The sequence below is a fragment of the Podarcis cretensis genome, assembly GCF_951804945.1.
Source record: "Podarcis cretensis genome assembly, chromosome: 1".
NCBI lineage: Eukaryota > Metazoa > Chordata > Lepidosauria > Squamata > Lacertidae > Podarcis > Podarcis cretensis.
The window spans coordinates 55,956,130-55,975,055 of record NC_137170.1 but is presented as its reverse complement, the minus strand read 5'-3'; the positions used below and the strand labels follow the sequence as shown (position 1 = coordinate 55,975,055).

At 40.0% G+C, this 18,926-nt stretch overlaps 1 protein-coding gene across 2 annotated transcripts in view; it reads right to left on the bottom strand.

The window, feature by feature from the left end:
- LRRC4C (leucine rich repeat containing 4C) overlaps positions 1 to 18,926 on the bottom strand; it is a 621,269-nt gene that overhangs the window by 288,028 nt on the left and 314,315 nt on the right. The gene's annotated exons all lie outside the window — the stretch shown is intronic.

Genomic DNA, 18,926 nt, shown 5'->3' with positions numbered 1-18,926 from the left:
AACCGCCGACCTGACGATCGGCAAGTCCTAGGCGCTGAGATTTTACCCACAGCGTCACCCGCGTCCCTAATACAGTGGTACCTCAGGTTAAATACTTAATTTGTTCTGGAGGTCCGTTCTTAACCTGAAACTGTTCTTAACCTGAGGCACCACTTTAGCTAATGGGGCCTCCCGCTGCCACTGTGCCGCTGGAGCACGATTTCTGTTCTCATCCTGAAGCAAAGTTCTTAACCCAAGATACTATTTCTGGGTTAGCGTAGTCTGTAACCTGAAGCATATGTAACCTGAAGCGTATGTAACCCGAGGTACCACTGTAATAATAATAACAATTTATTATTTATACCCCATCTGACTAGACTTCCCCAGCCACTCTGGGCAGCTCCCAACAGAATGGATCATTTCTTGTCCTCTGTTGTGTGCATTTCCAGAGACAATATGTAACCACCTTGCATAATTAGACCAGCTCTACAATTTTATGCTTATAAAGGTACATCTACTATAAAACCATAGGCAAATCAGTCTAGGGTTGTTGTTTTTACTATGTACCTTTAAAACTGAATTTTGGGGAGTAAATTTGCTGAGCTGGGAAAATGACCTGGAAAAAAACCTCAGAAGGATAGAAGCAGTGGCTAAGAAGTTATGGTGGACGGGGGAGATGCTTCAGGCTTGTATTCTGCTTAATTGGCACCAAAGGTCACAGAAACTAAGTGTAAAAATGTTTTGACAGGAGTGGATATGTGGCACAGAGGCAAATGGATTTGAATGTTCAGCATTTTCCAAGCAAGCAGCACTAGCAGAACTAGTGGTGAATATACAACCAACAATAACCAAGTGATAACATTACATCAACACCCCTGCCCCCAAAGTACTGTGATTGGAGAGCCCTGGTAAAACCCTTCCTTCTCACTGGAAGCTAGATCTGTCAGTCAGTCCCACAAGAGCTTTTGCTCTCCCTCATCTCTCCAAGTTGGTGTTTTTCATTTATGACAAGTTTGGGGAGAAATATTCTGCACATTTTTCATTTTAAACAATCTGAATTTCTGAAGTGCTGCGAGCCACTTTGGAGCTTCCATTTCAGTTCAGGGTTATTGTGAAGAGATACCACTTAAACTCAGACAAGCCCTGAATCTGCCAGAAGAGGCCTTGCTTTAGTTCTTGAGACATGATTTATTCTTTCAAAACCTTTGCATACCCTGTAGTACACTCATATCCCAAGACTTTGAACATAAGGTATACATAAAACTATGCAAAAAGGACTCTGTTTACAACAGGCATAGGCAAACTTGGCCCTCCAGATGTTTTTGGACTGCAACTCCCATCATCCCGAGCTAACAGGACCAGTGGTCAGAGATGATGGGAATTGTAGTCTCAAAACATCTGGAGGGCCGAGTTTGCCTATGCCTGGTTTACAGCTTGCTTTCTGCAAGGATCCTGGCCATATGGAAGTGCATTTACATATGACCTTCATATTACATATAACCTTACATAAGACCTTCCAGTGAATGCACAGAAGGTTGGATCATGAATAGCATATATGATACCACCCTCGTATATTTTTGCAACCTATCTCATATTGAAGGTATGGGCAGGCATATCTCCTTCAAATTTATGTAATCTAGCTATATCCACCTTTTTCTTTTTCAAACACAAACCATCAATGCTTGTCAATCTTCTGAGTAGACAGTATATCTGATGAACGTAGCAGTTTCATAAATTGATTTTATCAAGTTAAACCTATGGTAAATCTGAGCTACCATCCTTCTCAAACTGTGGACAGAAAAAAGAATCATCAAAGCCAGTTTCTTTCTGTAGGGATTAATTTAAAAGACAACTGCACTGATAATTAAAAATTCCAAAACTTGCAGTAATTTCAAATATATTTCAAATCCTTTTTTCTTCTTTTTAAAAAAGTAAATACACTGAATGGTATTAGAAAATAATCCTCAAGCATACATTATGTTTAATGGAAGCTATGGAAGCCACTATGTCAGAAGAGTTCAGGACAGTATTTTCAATCTCTCAATATTGTTTTATTAAATCTCAAATGAATTTCATATCTCTTATTACTTGTACCAGCCATCACTATATTTCATTTTCAGCAAGGAGGTTACATATTGTCTCTGGAAATGCACACAACGGAGGACAAGAAATGATCCATTCCCAGGCAAGATCAGATATTTCTATTCTTCAGAAAGCTATTAAAAACTACTACCCAGATGATATTTGTCCTTGTCTTTCATTTTCAAGATGACAATATGATAGGACAGGGTGGTACGTTATTTGGATCAAAACATAGTGCTCCCAAATCTTTTTTTCTGACCAATAGGGAACCAGAATAAGTGGCTAAGAGTAAAAAAATGATCATATTTTGGACTCCCCACTTAATAGCAGGGGCGAAATGTTTATTGGGAAGACTGTAGTCCATCAGTGGATCATTTCAGATACTTATCTAGACTGAAGATATATTAGCAAGTCCTCATGGAAGTGCATACATGTGAACAAATTCTATCCTTGTAAGGCTACCAGGGACATTCTACGGAAAAAAAAAGATGGTGGCCCACATAGGTATATGGGAGTGGCCATCTTTCTTCCCATCCATATGAAGGGTCCGCATATTATGAAAGACAGTTACTTCTTGAGAACATTTTAAAACAGATGTTTTAGTGCCTGGCAACAGATCTGCTCTTAGCAACTTCAAATGTTAAGTGGGAGAAGAGGCAGCCCCTAGACCATTCTCATTAAAACTTTATGTACCCATTTACAGTTTGGTTCATTGGTTATGCAGCTTAATCTATTATCAGATCCATGCATCAAGGGCAAAATTGGAAGGTTTGCTCCAAAATATAGAGAAAACTGGATTCTTCCCCAACCCTACATTCAACATCACTTCCATGAAAGTGATAGTTTAACAGATGAACATTTGGACAATGAAATGTGGCAGATTATGCAGGTTTTGTTTGCTTTGATTAAACACACATTCAGTCTTGAAAGGAAAGGAAAAATATTTTTTAGCAGGTTAAAGTATTTTGATTCATATGTAGATGAGGAGGGGGGAAATCCCTCACTGAATACAGATGTTTGATAGTCAGATCCTCCCGTCCCAACTTCTGTGAGCGCTGATCCTGGTTATGATGTTCCCACATTTCTGGTATAGCAACCTTTTAAAGGAGGTGGGATCCATCTGCATCACATACATGTTTGTTCATTTGAAAAACAACAAAGCAAAACCTCATCCTCCATTATGTTTCAATCAGGTGTGCTTGCGGTGCCAATCATTTCAGCTTGTTTTGTGGCCCTCAAATTTTAGATTCTGATTGGGCTGCATTTCTTGTCAGGTTGACGAAAGGATGTCATCCATCACCAGCTTCTATTTTCTGCTTTATAAATTTTGATGCCTCAAAATGAATTTTGCCAAGACTCGTCTTTTTGCCTGCTCTAACAACTGTGATTATTACCATGTTTCAGAAAACAAAACTGCACATTCTTTCCTCTCAAATGCTGAGCACAACAACTTCAAACTGCTGATTGGGATAACCTCAGGTAACTATTGGTAATCTAATTTCAAATATCCTTTTTCTAATAGAATGAAGGCTAAACTGAATGTGACCCAATACATTGCTGGGAGACCAGGAATATATCAGAAATCTAGACATTTCTGCCTAACCCTTTCAAAGTCTCCACCTGGGACTCTCAGTTTCTGTGAATAAAATAAAATACTCCTTTTAATTTAATAACATATTTTTATATTTATATACACCTCCTATTCTTTGTGTTCCATAATGACTTGAAGCAACAAAGGAAGAAGCACTATTATGGCAATGATTTTACTAAATTACACAAAAACTAAATAGCCCTACCCCTATTTCTTAATTTCAGAAATATATGGCCACAACAGTCTACAATGCCACAGGCAGTCATAAGAGTCTAAGCTCTGCAAAATACATATTTTTGAAAAGAAAAGAAACTCCCCCCAACCTCTGTTAAATTTATAATACATAATAGATGTCAAGTCCCAATAGTTATTTCCTGGATTCATATGCATATTTTTCTATAGCCTAGAAAATGTCTAGAAATATGTACATATTAAATATCTGTGTACCACTCATTGCTCAGTTCTTCTTCTGTGTAGTTTATGCCATTGCTATGGATATTACTTATACAAGTGCTACTTATTTTACATATGTTTTATTTTATTGTACCAATAGGAAATATGAAAGTGTTTTTGGGCTTTGTGTTTTTGCTTTATTACTACAATTTAACAGCAGTGTTGTAGAACACATTGTTTTTAAACATATATACATGAAGGAGCATATCCTACAAAACCAATTGCCACGTACAACAAACTTATCTACACCTGAACAGACTTATTTCCTTAGGTGTTTCTCTGTACTCCTTTCCAGATGTTCATTTGACCACACAAATCTATTGCAGAATAGGAAGCTGCCTTATATCAAGTTAGACTTTCGGTCCATCTAATTCAGTATTGCCTACACTGATTTGCAGCAGCTCTCCAGAGTTTCAGGCATGGATCATTCCCAGCCCTACTTGGAGAGGACTAGGACTGAACCTGGGGCCTTCTGAATGCAAAGCAGATGCTCTACCACTGAGTTATGGTGACTCCCCAATTATTCCTTCCATCCACCATTCTAGGAGGTTTGTGCACTCTTTCTGATGCTCAAGCAGGACCACCTTTCTCCATTTGGCCTGCTGATCGAGTAATGGACAGGAACAAGCAGGAGGATGGTGGTGTTTTAAACACTCAGGGAGCTGCCACTGCTCACCACACTGCTTGCTCCCTTCTTCGTTCTGTTGGCTTCATCTTCTCCTGTGACTGCCATGTCCGATTTCATCACAACTGCACAGCTTGAATGGACAGAATTGCCTGAAGTGCTGTTGGGGACGGGGGGGGGGGACAGGTCTTTTAATGAGGGGAGATGGAAGTGTGACCAAAGTGAAGGACACTTGCACCCACCGAGAGGCAAGTTTAAGAGAAAGGGGAACTCTCTCAGGCACCTGCAGATCCACAGAAATATGGAGTTAGCTCTACAGATGATTCCCAGGAGTATAAAGAACATGCAACTGAAATTGTATAAAATAGATTTTATACAATGCAACTGAACATGCAACTGAAATTGTATAAAATAGATTTGGACAAGAAACATGCAACAGCACCACTATTACTTTTACCATCCTCATAATCCTGCTGTTTAGCTGCAAATAACTCTTGTCAGTAAATATCTATTAGATGAACCAAACTTAGTTTGCATATTTTCTGGAACATAAGGCAGCCACCTAGTGCTGCTTCAACCAGATGTTGTTATGATGCCTATATAGCATCCTCAACAAATGGCTTATCTACATAAGAAATGAAAATAGATTTGGTTCCAATCCAGCAATTGTGCTTCCATTGAACAGATTTTCCTGCATAGCAGAGGGTGGGAATAGATGACTCTCAGAGTCCCCTCCAACTCCACAATTCTATAATTCTGTGATTTAGTAGGGATGTGCATTGGATCTGATTGTACCCCAAATAAAAAGGCAAAATTAGGGTAATTTGGGACAGACTCAAATTCCTGAACAGGATCTTGCTGTTAGCAAGGTATTTGAGGAAAGGTCAGGAATGCCAACATCTTCTGAGTAGCTCTGTCGCCTCTGTTTTTCCAAGTAATTTAAATGCAGAAACACTTCCCATCTTTTCCAAGAAATGAAACCAAGCTGATGGGGGAACTTGGGATAGAAAGGGGGAAAGGGCTGGGGGAAGCTGGTTGTGAAGTGGGAGGTATCTTTTGTTATGACATTCAAGTCTAATCAAAGTGAATTGTCCCCTGGCCAATGCAATCCAATCACAGTGATTTAGGGGAGAGATGATGAAGTAAATAAATAGAATTGCTCTCCTCATGGGTTGTCACTTTTCTCCAAGTTTTGGCCATGAGGGCAAGGCATATCGCCCCCCCCCCCCCCCAATGGTTTGGTTTCATAAGAGGAGATTACAGATCTATGAATAATACTTCATTCTGTCTTCATTCCAGATGAAAACTTCTGGATGGATCTGCCTGGAACTCAGCAGGGTTAGTCAACTCTGCCTGCAAACTTCATCCACTTACACAAAAAGGAAAACAGATACAGTACTTTTTCTTTTCTTTTTTTAAGAGTCTCCATTATAGTCAATGAGGGCAAAACAAGGCTTCAGACCTCACAGATCAGATTTTGACCTGAATAATAAATCACATCAAAATGACAGAGAATGAAACATATTGGGCTGCTTCTAAACAACAGAGATACAAGATTAACCTTGTGGTCACTACACCTCCCTCCCAGTTTTGGATGACAGGGTACCATCAACCCTGCCATAGTTCAGACCACATGAGATTCCTGCTCCATGTGCCTTGTTAATTTAACTAGCAGTTGACCTGCCAGAATTGGTGTAAGGAACTGAATCCTGCTGGCAGGTCGGATTCTTATCTCACCCCCTGTGAACCAACCTGGACAGGTGACTGACACTGGTCAAAATTAAAAGGTGGCAACTGTAACAATTGGTGATTAGAGCAACCTTGTGTTAAAGGAAGAGAATTCCACAGAACTGGTGCCACAATACTAAAAGCACGTGGTCCAGTCACTGTTGTGCACTACTGTATTCCAATCCAGATTAAACACATTTTCAAAAGGCTCTCTGAGAAACTCTAGGTGTCCACACACACAAAAATTCTGTTTGGTATTATCTTTCTGTTTATGTTAATAATTCAGAATATAAGCAATCCCCACAACCAAGAACTTATACATTGACCACTAATAATAAAACATATTTTGTAGATATTTTCCCACATTTATTATGCTATATTTGTGATGTACAAATGACATGAGAAAACTTAGTATACTTATTTGTATAACATTATTCTTGTTTATAAAACCCAATAAAAAAAATAACCAATCCCCCCATCTCCTATAAATGGCTGTGGCTAATACAATAAAAAAGAAATATGGGCAGAGCTTCAGAAACTATGGTCTATCGGAAATCCAACTGATGCCCCTTGAAAATAAGGGATATTCATGTCTGTTGTATTTCTGTTTTTATAGACTTGTTAGAATTATATCCAAAGTCAGGAATGTATTACTGTTGTCTCTGCCCCCCCCCCTTTGTATCTGTTAAACTATTTCAAACCTGTTTTCTGATATGATTTTGTTCTATGTTTGATTTTGCATTTTAATAAATAGAAATCAAAACTAAAAAGTATAAAAGGGTATCTGGTAATTGTTTGCATGGTACATCTCTCTCTGATACATCTCTCTCTGTTCAAGGTTTGTAGAACTCTGTATTTGACAACATTCAGTGAATTCTTTGTCATGATCTTCTGTTTGCCTCTTTGCTAATTCTTCTCAGTGGAGGTGGAAAGAGGTTCCCTTTGCAGCTTTGGAAGGTCTAAGTTAGGCACTAGCTTGCTGCTGATAAATCAAAGATTATTCAGTTTCTAAGAAAGTCCAATTTACCAACTGTCTATTGCTCATAGCATCAAAGATCTTGGGATCTTACAATCACAAGCAAGTTAAGGAAACAAGATTGGATGACTTGAGTAATGAAGTAGAAAAATTACTTTTTAAAAAAAAAAAAATTGGTTCCCATTTATCTTCTATATCAATGTTAACACTCCAAGCCAGAGATATACAGGGTCATTTATCCACTGTAAAATGATTTGTTTTCACTGCTTTGTTTCTGACTTGACTGTACTAGTATATAAATTGTATTCTTGGAGGAAGAGGGGTAATCAAGATGCAAGCATTTGCCTAATGCCTTTTTAAAGGAATATTTAGCTTCTAAATTCTATTTGGCATCTTTTAAATAACATCTTTGTTTATGTTTTACACTGTTGTATCCAGAACAATTCCACACACCCCTGTAAAATTCAAGTTAGAAAGGGGGAGAAAGAAGGAAAGGGTGAACTAGAGATGGGCGAGATGAAACTGCAGTGTTGCTTGCTTCAATTAAGAGGTTCACAAAGACACAGATAAATTTTTATCACCTCCTTTTGTCCTTGAGTCTCCACTGAAGAGAATTATTATTTCAGCAGTTGGAAAGCCACATAATCAGGACGTTTGCATGATGCAGATGAACAGAGGATTAGACATTAGCGTCTCGAGGAAAATGAACTCAAGGAAAAGATCAGCATACAATGCATCGATTCCCAGGGCAGTCAGCAGAAAATGAACATATATTGACCAATGAGTGGAATAATAGCTTTGTTGACAAGCTCATAGGAGACATTCAATCTCTACACCAAGTGGGCAGAGCAGTGGAGTTGGAAAGAAAATGAATCATCTGCTCTCTTCCATTCACCATGGCCGCTGTCCTTTGAAATATGGGATAGAGAATAGCACTGGTTCTCGCTAGTTCCTCTGGCCATTATTCCCAACCCCAATTCATCAGATGTAAGAATCACCAACTGATAGAATAGTCCCAACAGGATGCCTTGGTATCTAATTGCAGTGCTTTGAGTACTCCTTTCTGTTTGCCCGAACTCAGTTGTGCTTAGAAATTCCCATTAATTAAAAACAGTAATTGAAATACCACCTCCTGGGAAATAAGGCACAATCCTGTAGGGGTTCTGGATGCATTTAAGTCAGGAGGGGATGTTGGCTAGGGAAGAGGGAATCAGTAGTTTATGGACTGTGTCACTGTTGGTTTAGATCTGAGATATTTTGCCAAACAGCAAATCCTTACTTTCCCTAGTTTATTGGGGTTAATGCCCCCCTATTTCCCACTGCTTTGGGTTAATTTCTCCAATTCCTTCTCCCTGCATGGGGTGGAATCTATACTTAGCAAGTCCTTATCTTCTGCAAGGTGAAGAAAACAAAAGCCCTACTAGGAATGGGAGAGGAATTTGATTCAGTTTGCATTTAAAGGTGAACCTAATTTGCACAATATGAGAACCAAAACACAGCCACACATTGCTCTGTACTTTGCAATATAGTTATGTAGTCCAATTATGTGTACACATATATGTAAAACTGCATATATTTGGGAAAGCTGCTTTGCCAAAATTGCATACGAAATTGCATACAAACTTGTGTATATTAGGAAAAATTAGCAGTAAAATGATGGTGGATTTTCGTGAGAACAACTCATTCTCTCTTTCTCTTTGTGCTATTTTCTGATGAAAAAAGAAAGAAAAAAACTATTGAAAATAAAAATAAATAGCAGTTAAATGCAAAGACCACAATGGACATCCATGACAGAGACCATTTTTCTCAGCTGAGAAAGAATGTCAGAACAAAAATGTCTTCCATTGTTTCTGGAAAGTACAGATAGTGGGTGCCTGTTGCATCTTGACAGGTATGCTGTTCCACAGAGAAGGAGAAGCCCCACTGAAAGGCCTGGTCCAAGTTACTGATATCTACAGTGGTTGCAAGAGATGCTTTCTTGCAGACTATACTGACCTAGTACTTTCCCCCCTGTAACCACCTCTTGTACTGTTACTTTGCAAGTTGGCAGCAAACATTAAATTGGGAATACCAGTACTGTCATTGACAATCTACATTTCCTCTGTGTGGTGTAGGGCTTATATCACACAGAAAGAATAAAACCTAGACATATTGGTTGTGTATGTGTGTGTGCTAAAAAGGAGAGCTTTTACAAAATAACAGAACTAAAGGAACAACTTTCATTTTGAGCCTCACAGCTCCTTCTTAAAAAAGAAAAATAATAGTAAAAATTGTAATGAAAGGGATTCAGTTTAGAACGTTTGGTGCAGAAAAATAATGAAGAAATATGACTGGAGATTCCTACTCCAAACACATTAAAATGTAAATATTCTTAAAAGATTCTCAAAATAGATGCAAAGATGGAATCTTGCCATATGCCATTACTCCAGCTAGTACTTTTATTTACTTGAATAACTCCCACAGCAAGTCATTCTTCATCACCCTTAGCATTACTAATGGGAGCTGTTAGAGATGGAAATAACGATGAACATGCACATTGTGTGGGCGCTGTTAAACTTCATGCATTTTTTTTTCTTGTCACTGGTTACATGACAAACTGCTAAAATGGAACGTAGAAAGATATTATGTGGTCTGTGTATCCATACCATGTAGAATGGGGGAGATGTGATGCTCACAAATACTTTTGTCAGTAGTGAAAACCACCATGTCTCTCACTGAGCTCAGAACAAATGGGAAAATGTAAGATCAAAAATGAATGTTCACCTTAGGAACCGCTGACTTGCTTCAAAGGGACAAGATTACATGAGCTAAGCACTCCTTTGGCAGCCTTCGACAGCTAGTGGCCCTCCAGTTGTGAACTCCTTTAGCCACAGCCAGTAATGGTCAAGGTTTAAGAGAGCTTTGGTGCAACACCATCTGATTGGGCCCAGGTTCGCAATCCCATTCTCTGGGTGGTGTGCAACCTTCATGTCCCTGCTGGGAGCCAGGTTTTCAGTCTACATGGCCCATTTTCTGCATTATTTCCTATCTGGGGATCCAGTGGGTCTACATGATGCCATTTACCTACATAGGCATTTGGTCTTAGAGCTCCTGATCTGTTGGACCACTTTGTTGGAGAAAGAACTGAATTTCATTGAAATGCAAACCTGAAGCGCAGTGCAATTTCAAGAGCATTCCTATCCTAATCAAGCTTTTAAAATGTGGATTGGCATTGTTACCTTATTTCCTGAATGTAGACTTTGCTGGTGTTGGGGCATGTGCAGAGTGTCCATCCTAATTCCAGCAAAACACACATGAGGCAAACAAACTCATATCTAAGATCTCAGATAAATGCTACATTTTTGTGATTGACTCCCAAAGCACAGCTTGTAATCATTTCCGAGTATTTCTGCCTTGCTTTTTAGTATAGAGTTAGCTTCATTCCTTCCTTAAAATGTGGGTTCCTTTTTTAGATGCTTCTAGAATAAAGAAATAAGAAGCAGTTAGCTTCTGGGGAAAACCAAGCACAGGAATAAAGCACACACCAATGGATTGTGCTCTCACATATCTGTTCTCCCTGCCGTCCTTCTTCATGTGGTACGTGTGCTTACTTTGTTGATTAAATATATAAACTCAGTTACTGTGATGATGTTTCAGCAAACAGGTGTGCACTAGACTATTAAATCAACTCACTCTCTCTCCCCCTCAGAAAAGATTTGGAATGAGATTCTTAGAAGGCATTATCCTAGGCTGACTCTCGAGAGAGCCAGTTCAGTCAGTTGCTGAATCTCAACACTGTGTGTCAGTAGGGGAGGGGGGAAAGAGAAGGGTGAAGAGCAATTTCTCCAGGTCAAGGGAGGCAAGAGGAAAAATATGAGATGGTGAAATAGAATGACAGGATGACAGACTTTGCATTCTGCTGCAGAAAAAGTGAGATGTTAGCGCCAAAAAGCCCACTGTGTCATGACTGGTTATATGATTACATTTCTGTAGTTAGTGCCCATGTAGCAATTCCAAACACTTTGAGCTTCTTCCAAATCTGTACCGTGCAGGGTAAATTGCTGATATCTACGCATTTTATGACTGGGATTGGGGGAATCTACACAATTACCTTTGCTGGTTGAAGTATTAAGTGAAATGTCTTTCCACTACTCAGCCTTGCATACCATCATCTTTCCAGTAAACTGATACAGAACAAAGTTGCTTTAAGGGAAATCTTAACATCTTTAAACATAATGAGGCACCCAAAACAAAATTAAACAGGCTTAAACCCAACAAAATGAATGGATTCAAGTAACCTTAAATTTGTGTTGGATTGAGGGCAACACATTGTGCAGAATGAGATAGCAGACAGAGGCTGAGATCCAACTGCACCTGTCTACTAGCAGAACAGACTTCCGCTTGTGCAACATGACTTACTCTTCCTGTCCTCACACCCGCAGCCTCTTGTACATTCACCAAATCTGCTTTGAACACTTGGGAGACCTTCTGGGCAGGTCTGGTGTGGGGTAACAGTCTGTAGGAGAGGAGGGAGCTATGGAGACTCCACCTTCACAATATTGGTTACCATCCGAAAATTGTAGAGTTCTGGACTGCAATTTGAAATGGTGGGTTATGGTTTAAATTATGACATGCTAAACTACTCTCTTAAGTACTAGTTTTATTTACAGCCATATCACTTATTACTATATGCAGGGAAGCGCTTGTTTTTTGCTGTAAAATTTTACCCCTACCCCCACACTTTAGTTTGAAGTAGTACAGTCCAACAACCAACTAGTACAAGTAACAGGCAAACTATTCCTGGCTAGATTCAGAATTGGTCCAGAAAATGTATCTGTACTCACTGGAAATTAAGAAGGGGATATTTCCCATTTCAAGTATAATGTGCAGAACAGCTTCCAATCCCACTGAAGCAATAGAAGAGGGAACAGTTGTTACCATCTTGCTCAGGGGCAGTTGTATCTGACATACATCTGAACCTGATTCTTATTCTTTTTTATAAATGTGAGTGATTGGGGAATTAATCTGGCATCCAAAGAAGTACTTTACTCCAAGAGCCCCTGGATTTATTCCTTCCAAAGGACTGATTGTTATGCGACTGGTAAAGCTGACTCAGAAAGTAGTACATTAACCTAAATTAACAACAGCTTGCTGGCAGTACATTAGCTAAATGAGCAGGAGTTCACACGCAAACCTTCGGACCCCTGGGTTTAGATTTTCTTATATATTATTTATTTCATAAAATTTGTACACTGCTTGATGGTAAAAACAACAACAACCTCAAAGCGATTTATAAAACATAAAATAGTAAAATCAAGAAAAATTTACAAAAAAATTAAAGCTTACAAAAGTTAAAATACTGAAACAGGTTAGGATTACCTCAACTTTCTAAACATCTGGATAGGCTAGTCTAAACAGGAATGTTTTTAGTAGGCACCAAAAACAGTACAGTGAAGATGCCAAGGGAAGGAAGTTCTGAAGTATTGGTGCTGCTTAGATGATAGAGTGTCGTCATAAAGTTTCTGGGAAGGGAATAGTTATTTTCTTAAGTTTTGGCCCTTCACTAAGTAAAACATGTTTATTAATAGAAAGACAAAAGATGCATCCATTTAGGAACAGTTCACTCCAAGATAAGAGTTTGAAGGCACTTCCAAAAGAGATGATGGAATGAAAACAGGATGCAGACCATGAGCTGGGGGGGGGGGAGAAAGAGGAGGATAAACATGGGGAAGAGGGAGAGAGGGAGGATTTGTTAATTTTTCTGTCATGAATCTGAAGCTGGACTTTCCATCTTTAGGAAATGAGGCAAGGAACTGAGAGCAGGAGAGAGAATGGCCTTCAGCCCCCAATGCCCCTACTAACTCAAAAGGACTTAGGCAGGGGGAGCCCATTGTGCTATCTCTGTGGCCCACCTCCTGCTCAGAAGCCTGATGGAACCACACTCTGCTCTGCTCTGCTAGAGCTGACAATTGCTAATGCCAGCTGGGTCCCACAAAATGAAGCGACTCCTGTCACAGAAGGCAGATAGAACTGCTGCTGCCACTTGAGGCTCAGTATGAGGTTGACTTGCTGCTAAAGTGGCATTTGAGCTCTGCTCTCATGGAAACGGCAACCTGAGCCCTGCACTGAGCTGTCCAGGGTGCTACTGAATCCTGAAACCCTTTTAAAGAAAACAGTGCAAAAGGTATAAAGATAGAGGTAACTTACATTAGACACAATTCAGAAAAATTAAAAACTTTGAGGTCTCAAAATAGAGGAAGGAACTCAATATGTGTATATGTACGTAAAGATTATTATGATGGCATGGTTTTCTTTGTAGGTGTGGGGTTTTGTTTGTTTTGCTTTTTTGGATTTTATGTTTGTAGTTTTTGTTGTAATTTTGCATTTAAAATAATAATAAAAATGAATCCTGAAACCCTTGCCTACGCTTGACTTATACCTTGTTCACCCTCTCCTCACCTTTTTTGGTTTTCCCAAACCCGAACACTTATTTTGGGTTAGAACTCCTATGTTTCTACTAATTTAGTTAACAGGATTTATATGTGATTAATCATAAAAACGTGGGTGGTGCTGTGGCTTAAACCACAGAGCCTAGGACTTGCCGATCAGAAGTTCGGCGGTTTGAATCCCCACGACGGGGTGAGCTCCTGTTGCTCAGTCCCTGCTCCTGCCAACCTAGCAGTTCAAAAGCATGTCAAAGTGCAAGTAGATAAATAGGTACCGCTCCGGTGGGAAGGTAAACAGTGTTTCCGTGCGCTGCTCTGGTTCGCCAGAAGCGGCTTAGTCATGCTGGCCACATGACCCGGAAGCTGTACATCGGCTCCCTCGGCCAATAAAATGAGATGAGTGCCGCAACCCCAGAGTCGGCCACGACTGGACCTAATGGTCAGGGGTCCTTTTACCTTTACTTTAATCATAAAAAACCTCCTAGACTGCATAAAATATAAAACATACATTAAATTACCAGTAAAATCTTACATTAAAAATAAAAAATAGCTTAAATATTTTCATCATTAAAGATACATTATAAAATTACATATTAAATATATGTTAAATTTATGTGTTTTGATAGGTTTGCCTAAACAGATTATAGTAAAAACAATACAGCAAATGTACCTGCGTAAATATCAGTGGCCAGGCTGGTCCAAAGTGTAGGTGCTGCCATACTGAATGATGCTCAAGGAACTGTCCTTGCAAAATAAACATTACATGGCACTTACAAAAATACTTATCAAGTTGTTAATTAAAGTAGAACAGGGGAAATTGAAAAAGAGCAGGGGTAATCCTCAATAGGACAGATTAAAATAAAATAAAATTGAAAATGCTTGAAGGTCAAGTGTTCCCAGGCAATAACATAGCCTTTGAGAAGCACATAGCAATCGGATGCAAAGACAGATGCCCGGTCTGGGGTTATAACAGGCTTCCTTGTCTGGCTTCCTTTGGGCAGGAACATGGAGTAATAGGACACAAAACCATGCACTCAACTCCAAGAGGAACTGGGGCAAATAAACTGTCAAGACTGCGCTCACAAGCAAACTAAATTTAGGAAACCAAAAGCAGAAAACAAATGCTAGGCGTCTCAACTGCAAAATATGTTCCACACGAAACAAATATGGGGACAGGGGACAGAATTTCTGACAAGGGGGTTGTACAGACATTTGATGGGTGAGCCAATACCAGATCAGACAGTTCACAAAGAATCACATGTCTCTTAGTATTGTCAAATAAACAGGTGTCAGGTTAGTGCTCTGATTGCATTTGGGAGATGCAAGGGAGACTGGCTTGGCTCATCTTCTAGAAGCTCTATTGCTCTCAGGCTAGGACACCCATTTCCATTTCTATGCTGCTAAGTCCTTACCAGCTATAAAGAAAGAAAATGAAGTTTGGGGGATATGCATGCATTGTTATCACATAAAATTTCCTGTGCTGTCCCTGACAAGAAGAACAAGGGGACAAAGGAGAACCATGTGCAGCTGCTTGCTCAAACAAAGCTTTTCCCTTTCCTTGAGGAGTGGAAGGCCTTGAAGGAGCAGTCCTCTCTCACTTGAAGCCTAGCACCCAACTTCTTGTCACACAATTTCCTCCTTGTATGGAGGGAGTTGTTTTCTTGGGTGTGCATAATCTGAGGGTAGAGACTCTAGAGGTCCCAATGCATGATTTCTTTACTCAAGCACCTCCCCACTACTATCACCATCCAATGGCTTCTGGCTTCAGCTCAGTCATGATGGTTGGAAATAGGTTGGGCAAGTGTTAATGGTTTGGCAGTTCTGGCCATGCCTTATCCATCTGCATCAGAGCACCGGCTGCTGCTCAGGGTGGGGTGGGGAACAACACATACACACATAGACACCAGAGACACACAAAAGTGAAATGATATCACCTTTCAATACAAGTGTCTAATTAATTAAGATTCAACTTGCCCCCGTGATAAATGTGAAATGATTTAATTATAATCAAAATGATCTAAATTGAATAGCTTGTGTTTCAAAGAGTCACTCGTGTAGTGCTAAGAAGCTCATTAAATTCAATTTGCAGGAATGTATTGCTGTCATGTTTCTTTCCTGAACCACAGTATTATATTAACATTCTTTGATTATTTCCCAGTAGGGTAGCATTTATACGGCACACTATGTAAAAGAAAAGCTCAGAAGAGAGGTTGAAAGATCCATTTACCTTTCCCCATATCTTTCGACACTTATTCTGAAAGAGAAATATTCATGCAAGAAAGTGTTGTGACATGTCCTTTGTGTCAAGGAAAAAAGGAGGAGTGATAATGTGCTGTAGCTGCTGTTGCAAAGTTCATGTTTGCATAGCAGTCATTTCACATTTGTGTGGTCCTATTTTGTTTATTTAGTTGAGTTGTGGTCTAAACCACTGAGCCTCTTGGGCTTGCCGATCAGAAGGTTGGAGGTTCGAATCCCCGTGACAGGGTGAGCTTCAGTTGCTCTGTCCCAGCTCTTGCCAACCTAGCAGTTCAAAAGCATGCCAGTCAATAAATAGGTGCCACTGTGGCGGGAAGGTAAACGATGTGTCCATGCGCTCTGGCACTTGTCACAGTCTTCCATGCACCAGAAGCAGTTTAGTCATGCTGGCTACATGACCCAGAAAGTTGTCTGTGGATAAACGCCAGCTCCCTCAGCCTGAAAGCGAGATGAGTGCTTCAACCCCATAGTCACCTTTGACTGGACTTAACTGTCCAGGGGTCCTTTACCTTTACATTATACCTATTTAGTTGAATTTATAGAGATGCAGTGGTAAGAAAATTACGATGTAAACATTCCATACCCAGAGATGCAAGCATTGTAACCTGAGTAAAATTTCAACTGATTATTTGGTAGGCTAAATTTTTATAGGTGCAATGTCATGCCCCCCCCCTCTCTAAGGAGGATCTGGCCAATGATGATCTGGAGCTCCCAGAAGCTCAGGACGAGCTCAGAACAGGTGAGAAAGAACCATGACCCTCAGGGCAGAGTGGCAGAGGTCAATCCCCACAGAAAGGGAGTTTGGCATCTGAAGCAGAGGTAGAACAACCTCCAAGACCCTAGGAACAATAGCATCTCAAGAGGCAGAGACCCTCACTATCAGGGGGAGTGCTCTGGTGCAGAAGATGCCTCCATGTGAGTAAAGGGCTGCTCAGGAGTAGGGTCTTTCTCACGACGAGAACTTTCTGCAGAAACTTCTAGGAGGCTACAGTTCACCCCAGGGTAAGATTCTGGTTCAAAAGCTTCAATGTGAGGCTGTAAGAGGTGCTAGAACCATGTCTTGCTACCAGCATGGTTTCATGTAGCTGGTGTCTGGATCTGGGTCTTAGACAGCCCCTCAGCCTGCCTATTGCCTGAGCCCCTGTTTGAACCTCTATTTATCTTGACCCCAGACTGTCCCTTAACTTCCCTCTTACCTGAGCCCCTCTCTTGGAGCCTTTGAAGGGGGCAGTGGTAGAACGGAATGGAATCTTTAACATTTTTCAGAACGCTTGAAAAGAACATTCTCAGAAAAAGTTTTCAGACAATTATCTTCTGATACATTTCAGTTAAAATGGTATTAAACTATATTGCTAGTTCATGCTGGTGAACACTGAGCTAAGAAGATAGAGGGGGAGGACAGAGGCCAAATCCAATGCTTCCTTCAACAATATTAAACAATAATTGCAACTGGATCCACAGCTGTGTCACTTTATTCATGGACAGAGAAGTTAATGGCCACAACTTGCTCTAGGAAAGTAGCACATGATAAATCAAGCACTAGAGAATATTCTGGTACACCTCTGAAGTACGAGCCACATACTTCTTTGCAATAAACCCAAAAAACATGAATTTCCTTGAAGGAAATCATGCTAGGATTTGTGTCCTAGTCTTCAAAATCCTTCACCAGTCTGCCCTATTCAATTCAATTTGTTCTGCGGTGGCAGACAGCATTGAGAAGTAGTCTGTCAGGCAGGCAAAAAAGATAATTAAAAACCTAGTAAGCAGCTCAACATGAAAGATGGCTCCCCGGGAAAAAATGACCACCAAATCAGTAAAACTATATAAGTAATGACAAAATATGCTAGTGTGAATGATGGGGGGAAACCTGCAAGGGAAAATAAATAAATAAAGGCTTGCCTCATTTAGTTATTTATTTATTGCCACTCTAGTTCTTCAGGCATTCATTTGAAGCTCACATAAAAACAATTTCTCACAACCCTCTGCTGCCTTACACACAGGTGCAGGTGTGATGGAGGAAGCATGGAGCAGGCCACAGGAGCATGAATAGAAAAGTGTTAAATTGCTTCTTTATCCTTGGATGTATGGCTTCAATTTTTCAGTACGAATTTCGGAAAGCGCATGTTCCTTTTCAATGCAGCTGAACAAAAATTGGGTCTATCTCTAGTTTTCTTTCTTTCACCTCCTGGGGTTTGCTGGTTGTTGTGGATTTCTGGCCCTAAGGAATGTGTCACTAATGATAGCAGGCAGGCCAATAGAAAACGAGCAGAGAGGTGAGGAACTAAGGACACCAACAAGACTATGGCGAATAAGGGACAGATACAGTAGGAGTAGATAGCGCAGAGTGTATTCTGCAGCCAACCTAATGGATCACCTCCACAACATGTCACAGGATGGCAAGAAACTATGCCCTCAGAAAAATGCTGGAAGGTCTGGGGCCAAGGAAGGCATAGATAAAATTGCTACCATCTGTGATTTAGTTCACAATACATCAGAGACTTGCTGTCTACTACAAAGGTATAGTTGGATGAGACATCCAAGCAACTGGACATTTTGAATCAAGATAGAGGACTGCACCTTTCAAAACTGCAGTAATTTTAATCAATGATTTCAAAACTGTATTGAGTTTCAGGTTTGACAGAATTGCCAAGCAACGCCAGGCATGAGGCTGATAATTTTATTTTTATTTTATTTTATTTTTAAAGAATCAAAGCCAAAGAAAAATATGGACAATGGAAAACACCTTGTGTTTTAAACAAGTATTACAAGTTGCCAATGTCTGTAGCCTGAGCCAAGGAACCATAGATTTCA